Source organism: Symphalangus syndactylus, chromosome 11, assembly GCF_028878055.3.
Source record: "Symphalangus syndactylus isolate Jambi chromosome 11, NHGRI_mSymSyn1-v2.1_pri, whole genome shotgun sequence".
Classification (NCBI taxonomy): domain Eukaryota; kingdom Metazoa; phylum Chordata; class Mammalia; order Primates; family Hylobatidae; genus Symphalangus; species Symphalangus syndactylus.
In genome coordinates, this window is record NC_072433.2 from 103,378,360 (window position 1) to 103,397,146 (window position 18,787).

Genomic DNA, 18,787 nt, shown 5'->3' on the forward strand with positions numbered 1-18,787 from the left:
AATAGAATTACTATTGGTTCTTCTTTAAATGTTTGGTAGAATTCAACAATGAAGCTGTTAAGTCCTGGGCCTTTCTTTAATAAAGACTTTTTACTATGGCTTTGATCTTATTACTCATTATTGGTTTGCTGAGATTTTACATTCCTTAATGGTTCAGTCTTGGTAGTTTGTATATGTTGAGTAGTTTATCCATCTTGTAGATTTTCCAATTTGTTGGCATGTAGTTGTTCACAATTGTTTCTACTGATTCTTTTTTTTTTTTTTTTTTTTTTTTTTTTTTTGAGATGGAGTCTTACTCTCTACCCAGGCTGGAGTGCAGTGGCTTGATCTCAGCTCACTGCAGCCTCCGCCTCCTGGGTTCAAGTGATTCTCCTGCCTCAGCCTCCCAAGTACCTGGGCCTGCAGGTGCCTGCCACCACGCCCAGCTAATTTTTTTTTTTTTATTAGGGATGGGATTTCAACATGTTGACCAGGCTTGTCTTGAACTCCTGACCTCATGTGATCCACCCACCTCGACCTCCCAAAGTGCTGAGATTATAGGCATGAGCCACCATGCCCAGCCTTCTTTCTGTTTCTGAGGCCTCAATTGTTATGTCTCCTTTTTAGTTTCTGATTTTGTTTATTTGTATCTTCTCTCATTTTTTCTTAGTCTGGGTAAAGTTTGTCTGTTTTGTTTCTTTTTAAAAACCCATCTTTTTTTTTTTTGACCTTCTGTATTTTTAAATTTCTATTTCATTTATTTCTGCTCTGATCTTCATTATTTCTTTTCTTCTACTGATTTTTAATGTGGTTTGTTCTTGCTTTTCTAGTTTCTGAAGATTCATTGTTATAATGTTTATTGAAGTATTTCTGCCTTGTTTTTGTTTTTGTTTTTTTTGCCCAGACTGGAATGCAGTGTCGTGATCACATCTCACTGCAGCCTCAACTTCCCAGGCTCAAATGATTCTCCCATCCCAGCCTCCTGAGTAGCTGGGACTACAGGTGTGCCCTACCATGACCAGCTGATTTTTTGTATTTTTTGTAGATATGGGGTTTTGCCATATTGCCCAGGCTGGTCTCAAATTTTTGGGCTCAGGCAATCCACCTGCCTTGTCCTCCCAAAGCACTGGAATTTATAGGTGTGAGCCACCGTGCTCGGCCTCTTTCTGCTTTTATGATACAGCCATTTATCACTGTAAACTTCCCTCTTAGGACTGCTTTTGCTGGATCTCACAGATTTTGGTGTTTTGTATTTCCATTTTCATGTGTTTTAGGAAACTTTTGATATTCTTCTTAATTTCTTTATTGATCCATTGGTAATTTGGGGGCATTTTGTTTAATTTCCATGTATTCATGTATTCTCCGAGGTTCCTTTTGTTATTGATTTCTAGTTTGATTTCATTATGTTCAGAAAAGATTACTGACATGACCACTGTTGTTTTAAAAATGTGCTCAGACTTGTTTTATGACCTAAGATATCATCTATTTTGGAGAATGTCCAGTGTTTTAATGAAAATAACATGTATTCTGCATGTATAGAAATTTGGGTGAAATTTCTATAAATGTCAGAGAGGCCTATTAGATTTGGTGTGCACTTTAACTCTGCTGGTTCATTGTTGATTTTCTGTCTGGATAGTATGTCCATTACTGAGAGTGGGCCGTTAAAGTCCCCTACTATTATTGTGGTGCAGTCTATCTCTCCTTTTAAGTCTGTTAATGTTTGCTTTATACACTCTGCTCTGATGTTGGCTGCATTGCTATTTATAATTGTTATATCCTCTTGCTGAATTGATTCCTTTATCACTATGTAGTGACCTTCTTTATCTCTTTTTACAATCTTAGGTTCATAGTCTATTTTATCTAAGTATAGCTACGCCTGCTATTTTTTGGTTTCCAATTGCAAGAAATAGCTTTTTTTACACTTTCACTTTCAGTTTGTGTGGGTCTTTTATAGTTGAGATGCATTTCTTGAAGGCAGCATATAGTTGAGACTTCTTTATCCCAAATTTTAATTTTTTTCCCTCTCAGGTAGCTAGTCATAGGGAACTTTCCATATGGCCTGATAGATGTGGCAGGCCTTGGTCTCATAAACATCACTTCCATCCAATAATGGATTGCTTCTTGGCCTGCTCACCTTTATAGATAGGGAGAGCAGAGAGCAGTCATGGTGAATAGTTTGGATCATGTGGTCACCCAGTGCCCCCTGTTCAAAATCCATCAGAGCCCAGTAAGGACTCAAAGGAGAAGGCCTTGCTTCAAAACCTTAAAGGCCTCACCACAGGCTTGAGATGATACTCCCAGCTTCTGCAGATACCACAAGCTCTTTTGGAATTCACTGGGTCACTAGCACTGATGCCTAGGCCCAATAGAGCCTTTTCTTGCCTTAAGACCTACTGAAATCCCAAATCTTACAGCTTTTTTTAAAAAGCACATGTGAAATGAAGGCTAAGTAGAAAAAGTACGTGCTTAGTAGAAGAAAGACAGAGCGATAGTGACTAGTTTATCTTTATGAATGTATCTAGATTTTTGAAATCTAGAAGAAAATTGTTTAATTTTAACAAACACATATATTGTGCCTTTTCATAAGTTAAAATTTTATTTTGGATCACATAGTAGGGTAGAAAATCATTTCAGTACTTAAACATCAGCAAAAGGTCTTAATCAGATATTTGGTGAATAAGCCAAAGCAGCCACTCATTGAAAACTGTATTACCTCCAGAAACGAAACAAGTCCACCAAGCATTATGCCTCTTCTATCTTGGAATGGGCACAAGATTCAGCAACTTGTCTGGCATATATGTGACCATTGGTCAGGTTCTCATGTATTTAACTGAGGTGAAAGTTCCCTGTATTTTCATGGATATAGTGAAGTAGCATCCTTGTCTGGGGAAATACCCGAGATTTGTTGTCTTGCACTAAGAAGATTAATGTCACGGACAAGCACACAGAGTGGGTTAAGGAATGGAAAGTTTAATAGGCAAAATAAAGAAGAGAGGAGAGCAGCTCTCTCTCTCTTGTGAGAGAGAGGCATCTGAAAGAGGAAGGCTGCCTGCAGCGGATTGCACCAGATTTTATAGGTAGGCTTGAGGAGGTGGTGTCTGATTTACCTAGGGCCCACAGATTGGTTCCATCAGGTGTGATGTTTACATGGTACACAAGGGAGGCTGGTCACCCCACCCTAATCTTATGCACACGGGCTTTCTACTTGGCCGGGGACATCTTGCCTATTCCATACTGTACACATGGCTGGCAAAGAGAAGATGGAGCTGCCGTTTTGATCGTGTCTTTTCCCAGGTAGCTTCTTTCTATTGGCACAACCGCTGGCACTCACCTGTGCAAGCTTCTAGCTTGTTTGTCTATGTTTGCAGCTCGATTTTACAGGCTGCTCTTTGTTAGAAAAGAAAATAATTGGGGGGGCTGCTTTTCAGGTTAAAAGGAAAACCTTACCAAGGACTCCTGTGCCCTCACTATCTGCCTAAGTAATTTCTTTTTAACTCCTGTATCGATAGCTTTTTCCTGTTGACACATATATCTTTTCAATTGTTTAAGCCGTAAGCAGCCTAGTTGAGGGTTCAGAAATCCTCCAAGGTTTACTCCAATATGATAGAGAAATATTTCTTGTGTGTAGGATGATGTGAGAAAAAGTTTGGGAGGCACTGAAGTAAGTAATATGAGATAATGGTGACATTTAGTAAAAAAAGTTCTTAATATTTCCTTAGAAGCTCTGGTGAATTTTTCTCTAAACTGTATGGTATTCTATTCTCAGAGAAAATGAACTATTTCAAAAAATGCATTATTCTTTAGTAGTTATAGCTTTGTTTTTAAAAAGCCTTAATATTAGCTAATTCATTCCTAAGGAAAACCTAAGGCCTGTGCCTATTTGTCCACCACAGGGATCATCATGCAGCTGAAGACAGTCACCTGAATTCAGTTCTTGAGCATAGGAACAGTTCATCAGGCTCTATAAAGTTTGTTCTCTAATTCAAAGCTTTCGATTATGGAGAATGTCACTTAAGGAGAAAGGAAATCTTAACTATATTACCAAAAACTATACTACTGTATACTTGCGGTTATCCTGCTCTGTATTTTGGGCTGGTACACTTATCACTCACTTGACTATGGCCAGAGGGTGGAAAGAGTCCTTTTATCTCTTAACTCCCAAAATGATGCCTGGAACCACAGTGGTTTGTGGAATCCATGATCAGATCACAAAAAAGATGTATTTTTTTTTGTCCTGGTGACTCCTGGGTCTCTAAGGAGGTGGTTGAGATTTCAGTTTCATCTTTTCAGTTATCTCACCAGCATTGACACATAAAAAGTTTTTTTTTTTTTTCTCCTTGAGCGTTTTTTAATTTAAAGAATTACAGGGAGGAAAGATCACAGAGAGATTCCCAGTGATAAAGCAAAAAAGACAAATAACAAGTGTCCGCACGTGTTCCTGTTTAAAACATGATCTCCTGAGGTGTTAGGAAAGTCACAGGCCCCTTCTCCACTCGACATGATTTCCACAGGTAGGGGTGGGCTACCTTGTGAGGCTCAGAGCAGGGAAACATCAAAGAGCCATCCTCAGTCTCATCTCTTCTTCCTGGATCCTCTCAATGCGGGGAGCTGTGAAGGTTACCCTCGGCACTTTTTCCAGAAGTGGTACTTTTTCCAGACCCAGACACCATTAAGTAGGCACAGGGTACGGCTCTTTTCTTTGCTTACTCCCCAACAGTAGAGCCTCATAAGTCCTAGGTATTCTTTCCTATGGGGAACAGTCCCCAGGATACTTTTTGCTGCATTCAAATGAGAGCTAATAGCTAATCTTTAAAACCATTAAGCTGCACTTAGCTGAGCCTTCACTTACAGATTCTGGGAGACCCTTTAGTATTACACAGTGGAATAAAACTTTGTGAGGTCACGAGTGTAGTCACATAAGCCTTTTCTGTGAGAAATCAGTGAGACATACATTTCCTCAATCTCAGTGCTCAGGTGGAGTATATGCTTTGCTGCCTTTTGTCTAAAACAGAAATTTTTAGAAGGTTTTTAATCCTAACATCCCTCTGAATTGTTAATAGAGTTACTTATTTAAATTGAATTGTATTAAAATTTCATTGTTTTCGCCTTCAAGACATAGCAGGAGACCTGGAGTAGGGTAGGCAAGTAAGGCACTTACCTCAGACACAAAATTTAAAGGAGGTTCAGCAATCAATATAAATAATATTTTAAGGTAATATTTTTAAAAACAAAAATTAACAAAAAAATAATAATGAAGAAAATATCAAAATTGTAAACAAAGACTGGGTCAGGAACAGTGCCATTCTGAGCCATATTGGAACCTGAGGCAAATGAAAACCTCAGTAATATTTTGTTCATCATGGATACATAATGTCTTTGCAATATGCAAAGAGATTCTGCTTATTATTGCTTTGTCCTTTTGGGGAGGTCATGGTTCCTTGCTTGCTGTTGTTTCTTGTGGATACAGATTTATGTCTTTGCATTGAAAGATTAGTTATTTATTCCATTTTATTCTGTTCAGCTTATTTTGTTTTTTATTGGATATATTGGCTAGCAAATATTTAGTGCTAAGTTGCTGCCTCTTTTTTGGCTTTAAGTGGTGCCTTAAGCCCAGGTTCACCTTGCATTGATAAATGATCAGAGCTCTGCGTGTCATGAACAAGGGCGGCCCCAAAGGGATTATCCCAGCAATGTGTCAAGGCTGACTGTCTAGGGGGTTTGTGCCCAGGAGACCTGTGGAACATACCTCCTACAGCATGATGCTGTTGAACAACCTCTTTCATATGGTGTCTCCTTTGGCCATGTAACAGAGCAGAGTTTCCAGGCTGTGGATGACAATCTTGCCTCCCTCTTTTGTCTCTGCCTGTCCTCAGGGATATTTCTTCCTTCAAGGAGTCACAGGGCTTCCCATGGGTCAAGGCAAAGACAGGTCTCCTGCCAAGGCACCCAAGATGGTGGGTAAGCTAACTGATAACTTCAATCTTACTTTTTCTAGTGGAAATTCTGAGTTTGGGGCAGATTTTCCATGCATTTAGTGCTGGGTAGAGGTGGAGGACACATCACATATGTGAAAGTCCAGTTCTCTAACCGTTTGCTCAGAGTTTTTCACTCTTATGTGGCCCTGGGAGCTGTCTTATCCTCGTATTTGAGTTCTGGATTGTTGCTGGTAAAAACGTTGGTGCTGTATATTTGTTTGTGGTTTTCTATTAGGGGGAGTGAAGCCAGCTTGCTTCTGTGTTACCATTTTGGAACCAAAAGTCTGTAATTTGTTTTAAGATAATTTTGATAAATGATGTGAGAGAGAGCCAAGGTTCACTTCTTTCTAAACGGATATCCCATTTTTCCAGCATCATTTGTTAAACAGATCATTTTTTCCCCTCTGAGTTATCTTAACACCTTTGTCAAAATCATTTGGCCATTGATTATGTAGGTCTCTTTGGTTCCATATACTGTATATGTTTATTCCTATACCAAATGCACATACTACTTGATAACTGCAGTTGTACAGTAAGTTATAAAATAAACATAATTTTTAACTGAAATAATATTTTAAAAATCAAACAAATCTTGAAAATGAGAAACACATTTGCTGAACTGAAGAATTCATTAGAGGCTCTCAACAATAGCATGGACCAGGCAGAAGAAAGAATTGGTAAGCTCGAAGACTGGGTTTTTGGTGGGTTTTTCTATTGGCTATTTGAAAATACAAAGATGAGAAAAAAAAAAAAGAACAGAAAGAAATGAAAGCCACCTGGAAAATAACAGAAATTACCACAAAAACCCCCCAAATCTATGAATTATTGCTGTTTCAGATGAAGCTGAGCAAGAGCAAGGGGTAGAAATCTTAGATTAGATGATTACAGAAGATGTTGCATATGTTGGCAGCTGCAAATGCTGGAAATGGTCAGCTATAGTATTATGGTCCCCCTCAAGGTGTCTAGAAGGACACTAGAGTAGTAATATCTTCCCAGTAGTCAGAACTTTGATCTATACATATTGTTGTTCATTTGCTGGGAAGTGGAGATGGCCTAAGCCCAGGAACACAGTCTGTGCTAATTCCAGAGGCATTTGAATCTTGCACAAAGATTGAAAACAATTGGAACTTTCACAGTTAAATGTGTGAAGTACATAAAGGCCCTGGGAACCACTCAGTGCCTGTCCATCTACATACATCAGCCTAAGTGATTCCAAGCCAAGTTTTACAAGTTTTTCCTGTTATAGTGACAGACAGAATGAAAAATATGTCCTTGGATAGTTGGGGTAAAGTAGCTAAATTTTTCTCCAAAGTTCAATTCAATTCAAGAAACATTCATTGAGCAAGCATTTACCCTGGGCCAGGCACTGTGTTATGTATTTGGGATATGGAAGCACATAAAACGTGGTACCTGTCTCAAGACTCAGTGAAATATCTCCCTCCCATAGTCTAGGAATTTAAATGAAAATAAATTTCTCTGGGATCCCAGGCTAGTTCTCTCTTACGGATTTATATTAATATATTACTAAGCTAAGAGACTGACGTGTTGGTGAGTCCAGAGAGCCAGATTGTCATGAAACACAGTAGGAGTTTGGTAAATAATAGTTGGATTAATGACTAAAAATGATACTCCTGAGCCCTCTTTCCATAACTGGTAGCAGCTATGCCGTAAGAGTCAGTCCCAACAGACACCTACTAATTAATCTGTTCTTGTGATATTCCTGGTAGCCCCACTTGAGGCATCATTTTGAACCCATTCTGACCTGAAGAGCTGGAACATGGAGGATCATACTTATTAAGAGTTACACTCAAATTGCACACTGTCATGTCTGTGTTGTGTGGTGGCTTGGTACTCTAAAGTTTAACTGCACGCTGCTTCTGGTTTCTCCCATTCATGCATATTCATTAACTAGCCATAGACATGAGCTCTTTCCACCGCTGGCCATCTATTTTCCAAGGCTCTCCTTTCATTCTTCGGTGGCTGTGGTTGTCTCTGGATCTTTTCCCTGCTTCCTCTGGACAATAAGTTTAAGGAGGTTTTTCTATTGGCATTTTGGAGACCTAGCACTGTTGACAGTATGTCTATTGCTGCCTTCAGGGCAAAGCAATATAAAAATGGGAGATTCACTCTGCTGATCACTTTTCAAAGTTCAACTCTCCTTCATAATCAGCCTGTGTTTTTCTATTTCCAGAGCCTTTAGATAATTTTTTCTCTTTGTTTTGTAGTTTTATAGGGTTTATAGCTGCCATTTGAAAGAGGATTGGTTGTATGAGAAGCTCATCCCTTCTATACTAGAAGCAGAGCCTCCCAGATACTGTATTTTATAGTTCTAAAATGTCAGTTTAATTCTTTTAAATGATAGATTCCCTATAACAAAATTTCATGTTTCCATACCTGTGTTCTATCTTTTTTTTCTATTTTTATTTGTTTATTAATCTTACTTATTTTGAAGTCTTTGTTTGCAAGCCTGGTATTTGGTTCATTTCTCAGTCTACTTCCATTATCTGTTTAATCTCTTTATTATCAGTCACTTTCCTGCTTCTTAACTCTAGTTTAATTGTATTGTATGCTGGACATTGTGCATTTAAAAAATTTTAGAGGCTTCAAATGATGCATATCTTTCACCAGAGTTGACTCATCCTTTATTAGACATATAAAGTGGGAACTGATTATTTAATCTGATCAGGAGCTGAGCTAAGAAAATGTTTGGTTGCAATTTTTAGAAGTCTCAGTCTACCTACTGTTTATTCCTGCTCTTAGGGTATAGCCCTTCACATTTTTCCATTGAGAGCCTGGTATGGCCATGGTGAGCCCCATTTTGGTAAATCGTGAACTCTTTCTTTGTTTCCTTAACACAGTGAGACTTCCCCAGTGTCAATTCTGCTTTTATAAGGCATTCTGCTTAAGCTTTTTAGGCCCCCAACTAATGTAGCTTCAGAATTTGGCAAATGTTTTTAGGGAAAAACTGGAAGTATGTTGAGAGCCCTTTGGTCTCCAGCTCTGCAGTACTTCCAAAAAGTTCTGCTGGTTTCTCTGCCTCTGCGCAGTCAAAGCTTGATTCTCAGGCTCTTGGCCTTTGGCCCAAACCAACAAATGCCTCCAGAGAAAAAGCAGCTACAGGGAATCAGTTTCCTTCTCTTCCGTCAGTTTCTCTCCAGAATCTTGACCCTCGGATGTCTTTTTACAAATAATTTACAAAGCAATTAAAAATGCATATGACTTTTTGTTATAAACATAATCAATGGGAGCCTTAATTTGTCACAAGTCAGAAGCCTGTCTACAAGAAAAAGTAATAGATATATAAATAGAACCTGAGCAGATCAATTGTGATACCATTTCATGAACGAAGGAGTATGATTCATTGTAATCTCTGCACTTGCTCTACACAGCCAAAATAGGAAAGAAAAAACAGAGACAGAGACTTCACAAACATGCTCTACAATCTTATGCCTCCCAGCCTTATCACATGCTGTTCCCTCTGCTGGAAATATACAAATTCTCACACAAGACTAAGACACGACAGGCAGTAAGACCTCACATTTTGGCTATAAAGGTGAAGTGTGAGTCCATCAGAGAAGGCATATCTTTGATAAGAGGAGGACTGAGCCCCATCTGGGTTAATTTCCTTGTCTTCACCAGAGCCTCAGCAATGGAAGGAAGAGATATGTGTAATACTCCTCTGCACTGTGTCCAGAAATATACTAGGCACTGAAGGCACAGAAGTAAAATACAAATCTCTGCCCCAGAGGAGTTCCCAACTCTTTATCACAGCTCTTTTCTACATTATTGAGAACCTGGTAGGGAAGAATTTTAGTAATATGCTCAATGAGATGTTCTTTGTTTTCTTCTTCCTTCCTGTACCTTCTGCCAACTTTATAGTTCTTCATTTAGAGCTGACGAGGCAGAAAGTTGTAAGCAAGAGAATTGTGAAAGTTTTGTGCTTCTCATCATCTGAAACTAACCCCACAGGCTATTATACTCTGCCCAGTATATTAGTATATTCTCAGAGCTTTAAGACTGTGTTGAAAATGGGAAAGAAAACCTTTTACTGTGTTTATTATATCAACCTGATCCAATCAGACCTGGGTCCTTTTTGTTAGGGTAAATGGAGAGATTACTCCCTAATGATTTTCAGACAGTGGTAGTTAAACTGTGTATTTGTATCTAAATAAAAGGTTAACACTACTGGCATGCAGAGATTACAGAAATGTACATTTTATCTTGATAAACAATCCTAATTGTATAGCTTCAAAAATACAGGATTCTACTTGCAATTATTTTCAGAGACTTAAAAATTAAGTTTCCTTCCCTATAGTATTTTAGCTGTCAGAATGGCTACTTCCATTATCTGCCCATCCACAATTATTCAGTTGATTTAATACCTGCAAAATTAGTGAATATTTACCATGGGATTTAGGCAGGGGATTTTTCCAGCTATGCTGATATCAACATTTAAGGTGATTATGAATAGACTATTTCCATTCCACTAGTTCCTTCGGAAATAATGGTTTTCACAATTTATCTTCAGTGGAAAAGAGATCAGGACTGGGTATGCTATCAGGATTCAACTCTGTGCCATTTATTGGAAAAAATAACCACAAAAATTGCTGCTGAGCTCCCTCCATCAGTGTATTCTCTTCCCAAAATCCTGCTATACTCCTGCCAGAGCTGTTCACAGGTCAGAGAAAAGTAGGGTGTTAGGTTATTGACATAAGAAAGCTTGGATAGCCTAGGGAATATTTGTAGATATAGTCAGAGGTCTTTGTAATAATATAGCTTCTCTGAGCATCTCTGTTCAGAGTGTTAGGAGACAAGGAGAGAGAATGAACAGTATAGTTTTGTTATCCCACATTTTTTTCAATAACATGGGGTAGTGGGAATTGGCTCAATTAAGTTATAGAGGTTAAATTTTAAGCCCTATTCACAAGGGACAGAGTGCACAATAGATTTTTACCTAACCTTTATAAAGCTGGACCATTTATTATACTCAGGTACTAACCCCTTTCATCTTGCATTTCTTGCTTTATGTTGAACAGGATCCAGCGAGCAGAAATTTTGTTGGCTGTAAAAAACTTAGATATAATCCTGAATGGCTTGTTTCTAAGAATAGAATATATTTTAGCCTTAGTAAATTTTATGCTGCTGTAACAGAATACCTAAGACTGGGTAATTTATAATGACCAAAAATTTATTGGCTTATAGTTCTAGAGGCTGGGAACTCCAAGATCAAGGCACCTGCATTTGGTGAGGGCCTTCTTGCTGCATCATTACATGGCAAGAGGTAGAAGGGAAAGGGCTCAAAAGAGCAAACCCACTCCTGTGAGCCCATTTTATGATTTCATTAATTTATTCACGAAGGCAAAGACCTTATGATCTAAACACCTCCCATTGTGCCCCACCTTCCAACACTTTTTTTAGGGGATTAAACTTCAACATGAGTTTTGGAGGGAACAAAACCTTCAAACAACATTAAAATGCTTAATACATAAATATTTTCAAATATATTTCTTAAAAATAACTGTAGGTAATTTAAGTTTGGGATTTGAAAAGTTGAGGGCAAAAACATCATGCAACATTTCTGCATCTCTTTCCATCTCCATTAAACATAGATATAGTGACTTATCCTTCCGCTTACATAGGATTAACTGCTATAGAAGTGTTCATGGAGTCCCTTGCAACTTTGGTTGATTATCAATCTGCGCATACTCTGTTAAAGGAATTAAAGGAAAATATAAACATAATGAGGAGAGGAATGGAAGATACACCACCAAGTTAGGCAATAACAACTTCTAAAGTAAAATAATTATAAGGAAACCGTAAACAATTCCCAGAGCTCACACAGGACTGGGATTGTTTGACTAATGTTGCCCAGTCACAGTGAAGAGACATTAATTAATTCAAGGACATTCGGGAGAGACTTGAGAAGGGTCAAGCCTTAGAAATGGGGCAAAATCACCCTAAAACAAGGGCTTCTCTATGTGATTTTTTTTTATTATTATATTTTAAGTTTTAGGGTACATGTGCACAACGTGCAGGTTTGTTACATATGTATCCATGTGCCATTTTGGTGTGCTGCACCCATTAACTCATCATTTAGCATTAGGTATATCTCCTAATGCTGTCCCTCCCACCTCTCCCCACCGCACAACAGTCCCTGGAGTGTGATGTTCCCGTTCTTGTGTCCATGTGTTCTCATTGTTCAATTCCCACCTATGAGTGAGAACATGCGGTGTTTGGTTTTTTGTCCTTGCGATAGTTTGCTGAGAATGATGGTTTCCAGTTCCATCCATGTCCCTACAAAGGACATGAACTCATCATATTTTATGGCTGCATAGTATTCCATGGTGTATATGTGCCACATTTTCTTAATCCAGTCTATCGTTGTTGGACATTTGGTTTGGTTCCAAGTCTTTGCTATTGTGAATAGTGCCGCAATAAACATACGTGTGCATGTGTCTTTATAGCAGCATGATTTATAGTCCTTTGGGTATATACGCAGTAATGGGATGGCTGGGTCAAATGGTATTTCTAGTTCTAGATCCCTGAGGAATTGCCACACTGACTTCCACAATGGTTGAACTAGTTTACAGTCCCACCAACAGTGTAAAAGTGTTCCTATTTCTCCACATCCTCTCCAGCACCTGTTGTTTCCTGACTTTGTAATGATCGCCATTCTAACTGGTGTGAGATGGTATCTCACTGTGGTTTTGATTTGCATTTCTCTGATGGCCAGTGATGATGAGCATTTTTTCATGTGTTTTTTGGCTGTATAAATGTCTTCTTTTGAGAAGTGTCTGTTCATGTCCTTCGCTTAAGTAGAGCTTTTAAAAAACACCTCAAGTGGCTGGGCACAGTGGCTCACACCTGTGATATCAGCATTTTGGGAGGCTGAAGCGGGCAGATTACTTGAGCCTAGGAGTTTGAAACCAGCCTAGGCAACATGGTAAAACCCTGTCTCTACCAAAAATACAAAAATTAGCCAGTCTCTTAACCCAGTCTCAGAATAAATAAATAGATAGATTAAAAATTTAAAAAAAAACCTCAAAATGGATAAATTTATGTGAAAGTAACATAACTACCTCCTAGAAAGTGCTTACCACTAAAGGGATACAACAAAATTGAGCACTCTACAATGTGAAATTCACCATGTCTGAGTATCAATAAAAATTATTATACAGAATAGTTTATATTTTATACAGAAAATAAAATTTATACAGAAATTTTATTTACTTATATAAAATTTTCTTTTATACAAAAAAATATACAGAATAAAAATCTGAAAAATGCAATCCATACCTGGGAGAAAAATCCATTAGTACAAATAAATCTGGAAATGACAGAGATGATGTAATTATCAGAAAAGTGTATTTAAAAAGCTATTATAAATATGCTACATTTGTTCAAATGATTTTTAAAATATGTACACAATGAGGGGAGAAATTGAAGAAATAAAGAAGAATTGAATGGAACTTCAAGCAATGAAAAATACAGTAGCTGAAATGAAAAATATACTGAATTCAAGAGCAGATAAAACACTGAAAAAAGAAAGATCAGTGAACTTGAAGTTATACAAATGTAAATGACCCCAAATGAAACAGAAAAAAAAACAGACTTGAAAACATAACAGTATCAGTGAGTTATGGGACAATATTAAACAGTCAAACATATGTGCAATTGCAACTAGAAGGAGAGGAAGTGAGGGGCATCAGAAAAGATATTTGAAGAAGTAATAGCCAAAACATTTTATTCCTTGACAAAATCTTTAAACCCACAGATCCAAGAAATTCAGTAAACCCCAAGCAAAAGAAACATAACAAGGCTGGTTACAATGGCTCATGCCTGTAATTCTAGCACTTTGAGAGGCCAACATAGGAGTAGGATCTCTTGAGCCCCGGAGTTCATGACCATCTTGGGCAAAATAAGGAGACTCTGTCTCTATAATTTTTTTTTTCCCCCGGACACCAAGTCTAACTCTTGCCCAGCACCCAGGCTGGAGTATGCAGCACGATCTCAGCTCACTGCAACACCTGCCTCCCGGATTCAAGCAATTCTTGTGCCTCAGCCTCCTGAGTAGCTTGGATTACAGGTATTCACCACCACACCCAGCTAATTTTTTTTCTTTTTGGATTTTTAGTAGAGATGGGGTTTCACCATGTTTCCCAGGTGGGTCTCAAGCTCCTGAGCTCAGGCAATTCTGCCGCGGCTTCCCAAAGTGGTAGAATTACAGGTGTGAGCCACCTCACCTGGCCCTCATTTTTTTTTAATTAGCTGTGCATGGTAGTTCTTTCCTGTAGTCTTAGCTACTTAGGAGGCTGAGGTGAAAGGATTGCTTGAGCCTAGGAAGCCAAGGCTGCAATGAGCTATGGTCCCATCACATCACGAGGGAAACTCTGTCTAAAGAAAAAAAAAAGAAACATAACAAAAAAAAAAAACCAGGTTTGTTCATCATAATCAAATTGCTGACAACTAGTGATAAAGAGAAACATCTTTAAAAGCCTCCAGACTTCTAGTTTCTGGTTCAGCATGTAAACAGCTTGAAAGTCATCACTCCATCTTAACAAGTACAAAGCTGAACAAGAGGAATGACATCCGGGGAAAACCACTGCCTCCAAAGCTGGAGAGACAGAGGACAAATGCAGAGAATCACAACTCACCATAGCAGAAACCTGCAAGCAGAACCCTCTGCTGGAACCAGTACCAGGGTAGGAAAACCTAAGCTATAATTAACAATTTGCTGGAAGCTCGTTGTGCACAAGTCTGAGATGGGGAACAGTTTAGTCAGAGCCTAAGTAAACTGGGGGAAGGGAAACCGACTTCAGCATATTGTAGATGTTCTATCCCACCTGAGCTTGGAGATAAAACTGAGACGGTCTTGTCAAGTTCACAGCCCAAAGGCTCACTAAGAGACTGAGACCTAATCATAGAACTGTAGAATGCTTCCCCTTTTCTCATGCCTTATTGTCACATAATAAAAGGCCTATTTACGAGAATTTCTTCTACCCAGTATGGCATGTTTGGCATTCAACAAAAAATTTTGAGACATACTAAAAGGCAAAAACAGTTGAAGGAGACAGAACAAGCATCATAACCAGACTTAAATATGGCAAGGATGTCGGAATTATTGGAATTTAAAACAATTATAATATGCCGAGGGCTCTGATGTAAAAAGTAGAAATGCTAAAAATAAAGAACACTAATAGAAATGAAGCATGTCTTTGGTGTGCTCAGTAGTAGACTGGACACAGCTGAGGGAAGAATCTCTGAGCTTGAGGTTATATCAGTAGAAACTTCCAAAACTGAAAAAGACTAACAAATTTGAAACAGAGTATCAAAGAACTTTGGGACAATTACAAAAGCTGTAGCATATGTATAATGGAAATACCAGAAGGAGGAAAGAGAAAGAACAGAAGCAATATTTGAAGCAATAATGGCTGAAAATTTCCAGAAATTAATGTCAGATACCAAACCACAGATCTAGAAAGCTCAGAGAACGCCAAAGATAAATGCAAAAATCAAACAAGCAAAGGAATGACACCTAGGCATATCATATTTAAAGTACTGAAAATAAAAAAGAATTCTTGGAAGAAGCAAGAGGATAAAAACATCTTATCTATAGATGGGCAAAGATAAGAATTACATCTTTTGCCTCAGAAGCCTTGCAACCAAGAAGAGAAGAGAGTGCAATATGTAAACTGCTATGAGAAGAAAACCCACCAACCTAGAGTTTTGTATTTTCTGATTTTATCATTCAAAGGTGCCTTAGTCAGTTTGGGCTGCTAAAACAAATTGTTATAGACTAGTTGGTTTATAAACAACAGAAATTTATTTTTCACAGTTCTGGAGACTGGAAGTCCAACATCAGGTTGCCAGAACAGTCGTGTTTTGGTGTGGGGCCCTTTTCCAGGTTGCAGATGGCCAACTTCTTTTATCTACACAGGGAAGTAAGAGAGTTAACTAGCTCTCTGGCCTTTCTTATAAGGGCACTAATCCCGTTCATGAATGCTCCACCCTCATGACCTAATTAACTCCCAAAAGCACCATCTCTGTAAACTATTACATTGAGGCTAGAGTTTCAACGTAAGAATTTTGGGAGGACACAAACATTCAGTCCACAACAAAAGGTGAAGAAGAAATAAAGGCTTTATCAGACAAATAAAAATTGAGGGAATTTGTTATCAGTAGACCTGTTTTGCAAGAAATGTTAGAAGTTTTACAGCGAGAAGGAAAATGATACATGTCAGAAACTTGGATGTATATAAGGAAAGAAAGAGCATTAGAAAAGAAATAAGTAAAAATAAAAGCCTCCAGAGTAAAAATACGCATTATATACGGAGAAATACGTATAAATATGACACTGGACTTTTTGAGAACACATTTAAAAATGACATCTTTACAGAGTGTATGGAGGGGTGTGATTGAAAGATCTGTCAACCTAGAGTTCTAAACCTAATGAAAACATCATTACAAGATGAAGGCAATAAAGACTTTCAGACAAACAAATACAGAGAATCACAACTCACCAGAGCAGAAACGTGCAAGCAGAACCCTCTGCTGGAACCAGTACCAGGGTAGGAAAACCTAAGCTATAATTAAATTGCCGGAAGCTCGGTGTGTACAAGTCTGAGATGGGGAACAGTTTAGTCAGAGCCTAAGTAAACTGGGGGAAGGGAAACTCGAAGAAAATTCATCGGTACCAGGTCTACGCTAGGAAGCAGTGTTAAAGGGAGCTCTTTTGGCTGAAGTGAAATGGTTTCTGATGGAAATTTGAAACCACACACTACACACACACACACGCACGCACACACTCTCTCTCTCTCTGCCTCCGCCAAAATACTGAAAAGAACTGAAAATAGCAAAATGTGTGGGTAAATATTTTTAAAATACTCTAATTTTTACTGTCGTGGAAATATAACTACTTTAAACAAAATAATAGTGTTTTGTGGAGCTTATAGTATAGGTTATAGTAAATGTGTGGAAATAATAGCACAAAAGATGGGAGGAGGGAAATGGAAGTATACTACTTTTATAAATCTTTACAATATAATAATGACAGTAGGCTGTGATAAGTTGTAGCTATATATGTTAAACCTTGGCATAACCATTAAATAAATATAAAAAGAGATATTGCTAATAAACTAATAATAGAGATAAAATGGAATACTAAAAACATTCAATTAATACCAAAAAAGGCAGGAAAGTAGATGAAGAAGCAAAGAGTAAATATGACAAGTAGAAAGCAAAGATGTGGTATATATAAACCCATTCATAATAATTAAATATAAGTTGTCTGAGCATGCCAATTAACAGAGATTGTAAGCTGGGCATGGTAGGGCATGCCTATAGTCCTAGCTATTGGGAGGCTAAGGTGGGAGGATAGCTTGAGTCCAAGAATTTGAGGCTGCAGTGAGCCATAATCTCACCACTGTACCCCATCCTGGGTGACAGAGTGAGACTGTCTCTATTTTCTTTTCTTTAAAAAGGAGTTTATAAAATAAAAATAATAACCAACTCTGTAACAGTTTACAAAAACCCCTTTTCCGGTATAAAGGCAGAGATAGGTTAAAAACAAGGGAAGAGAAAATATTTACCATATAAACACTAACCAAGAGAAATTTAGGGTGGTGTATTAGTCTGTTCTCATGCTACTAATAAAGACGTACCCAAGACTGGGTAATTTATAAAGGAAAGACACTTACTTGACTCACAGTTCCACATGGCTGGGGAGGCCTCACAGTCATGGTGGAAGGTAAAGGAGGAGCAAAGACATGTTTCACATGGCAGCAGGCAGGAGAGCATGTGCAGGGGAACTGCCCTTTATAAAACCATCACATCTTGTGAGACTTGGTCACTGTCATGAGAATGTCAAGGGAAAGACCCGCCCCCATGATTCAATTACCTCCCACCAGTTTCCCCTTCATGACACATGGGAATTATGGGAACTACAATTCAAGATGAGATTTGGGTGAGGACACAGCCAAACCATATTCTGCCCCATCCCCTCCCAAATCTCATGTCCTCACATTTCAAATCCAATCATGTCTTTCCAACAGTCCCCTAAAGTCTGAACTTATTCAAAGTCTCATCTGAGACAAGGCAAGTCCTTTCTGCCTGTGAGCATGTAAGATCAAAAGGAAGTTAGTTACTTCCCAGATACAGTGGGGGTACAGGTATTGGGTAAATACACCCATTCCAAATGGGAGAAATTGACCAAAACAAAGGGGCTATAGTCCCCATGCAAGTCTGAAATCCAATAGAGCCATCATTAAACCTTAAATTTTCAAAATGATCTCCTTTGACTCCATGTCTCACATCCAGGTCATGCTGATGAAAGAGGTGGGCACCCATGGCCTTGGGCAGCCCTACCTCTGTGACTTTGCAGGGTAAAGCCCTCCTCCTGGCTGCTTTCACGGGCTGGCATTGAGTGTCTGTGGCTTTTCCAGGTGCATGATGCAATCTTTCAGTGGATCTACCATTCTGGAGTCTGGAGGACAGTAGCCCTCTTCTCACAGCTCCACTAGGCATTGCCTCAGTGGGGACTTTGTGTGGGAACACCAACCCCACATTTCCCTTCCACGCTGTCCTAGCAGCGTTTCTCCATGAGGACCCCACCCCTGCAGTAAACTTCTGCTTGGACATACAGGCATTTCCATACGTCCCCTGAAATCTAGGTAGAGGTTCCCAAACCTTATTTATTGACTTCTATGTACCCATAGGTCTAACACCATGTGTAAGCTGCCAAGGCATGGGGCTTGCACCCTCTGAAGCAACAGCCTGAGCTGTACGTTGGCCCCTTCTAGCCATGGCTACAGCTGAAACAGCTGGGATGCAGGGTA